Here is a 1699-nt window from a genome sequence, read left to right on the forward strand (position 1 = left end):
GTACCATTCAGCAGCTCAGATGGGGAACAATAGATTTGAAATAAAATTACTTTCCTGAGAGCGTAATTTCAGTTAATGACCTTTCATGATGGCACTCCAGATTCTCTCCTTTCTTTTTGTTTTGCATTTTTAAATTTTTTTTTTCCAGTACCGGGGATTGAATTCAGGACCCTGTGCTTGCCAGGCAAGCACTTATTCTACTGAGCTATCACTCTGGTCCCTTGCTTTGTTTTTTTTTTTTTTTTTTTGCGGCACCAAGGATTGAACTCAGACCCTTGCACTTGCCAGGGAAGCGCTTATTCCACTGAGCCATCTCCCCGGCCTTTTTAAAGAACTTTTTAAAAAATGTATTTTAGTACAGGTTCTGTAGGGTCTCACTACATAGATCAGACTCATTTTTATTCTCCTCTTTTCAGCCTCCCAAGTGCTGGTATCACAGGTGTATGCCACCACATTTTTAAACTGATAAGAACAGATACTGCTAATCCCAGTGCTTGGGAGGCTGAAAACAGGAGGATCACTATGAGTCCAATCTGTATAGTGAGACCCTGTATTTTTGTTTGTTCGTTTTTTGTATTTTTAGGGAAGGGATCGGACTCGTAGTGGTCGACCTGTTTACAGCCTCCCAAGAGCCGGGATTACAGGCACGTGCCACCAGACCCAATCTCAACTGCTGCCTCATTACACTCCAGGGATGGGGCTGGCACAGCAGGCCAAGGGATTGAGCCCTTTAATCCACTGAGCTATTTGGCTGGTCCAGTGAGATCCTGTAGACCCTGCAGTAAATACATTAAAAAAAAAAAAAGATACTGCACTTGATCTTAGCCAAAAGGCCAAGGAGTGAATTTTAATAAATTTTTTAAAATTAAATAAAAAAATAAATATTCACTCCATTTTTTTCCTTTCTTAACTAAAAGAGCCGACAAGCTTATTTTCTTTTCTTTTTTTTTTTCAGTATGGAAATTTTATTTTCACATTTCACAATATAAATGAAACTGTACTTTCTGTACTTTTATCGTACTTCTCCCTTTAAAACTACTCTCTAGTGCCTGGGAGATAACTCAATGGCATAAGTACCTACCTGGCAAGCAGAAGGTTCTGAGTTCCATCTCCAGTACAAAAAACAAAAAAACAAAACAAAAAAACAACAACAACAACAACAAAACAAACCTCTAACTTATAAAGCTATGCTCTTTGATAGGAAGGAAGAATAGGTCTTCCTTGTCATTTTTGTGCTGTTAGAAAACACCCAGTGTCATAGCACCATAATCCCCAGATGAAGCAGAACAAATAATATAAAACTGATTCAGAGATGCCACCCCTCTAACTTTATCTGTCTGGTTGAGTCATTCCTGGCCAAGTGGGCACCATTATGGGCTGAGCTGGAGGTCACATCATTGGAGGCCCAAACATCAGCGGGTGGCAGCCCATGGGTGGCCTCATTCCAGGAGCAAGTCCCAGTGGCATCATCCCAGAAGGAGGGGGGCCCATCAGTGGCATCATAAGAGGGCCTTCCATATGGGGCATTGGCATCATACCAGGGTGAGGAGGACCCAGGAGGCTGGGTGGGGCTGGCATCATTGCGCCTGCTGGGGGAGGAGTGAAAAATGGAGTAGGAGGTATCTTTTCTTGTTGAAATGAAGCTGTTGTTTTGTCGGTCAGGCTCTCGCTTGCTCTTCCATTCATTTCTTTTTTTTTT

The 1699-nt window shown here is 42.0% G+C and overlaps 1 protein-coding gene and 1 pseudogene across 2 annotated transcripts in view; one reads left to right on the top strand and one right to left on the bottom strand.

Annotated features, from left to right (window-relative positions):
- Window positions 1-1699, top strand: part of Themis2 (thymocyte selection associated family member 2) — a 16461-nt gene that overhangs the window by 4206 nt on the left and 10556 nt on the right. The gene's annotated exons all lie outside the window — the stretch shown is intronic.
- The window catches only part of LOC105743747, a 1827-nt pseudogene continuing 1457 nt past the window's right edge, over window positions 1330-1699 (bottom strand).

This window comes from Octodon degus, unplaced genomic scaffold (genome assembly GCF_000260255.1).
Source record: "Octodon degus isolate 3935 unplaced genomic scaffold, OctDeg1.0 scaffold00163, whole genome shotgun sequence".
Lineage (NCBI taxonomy): Eukaryota > Metazoa > Chordata > Mammalia > Rodentia > Octodontidae > Octodon > Octodon degus.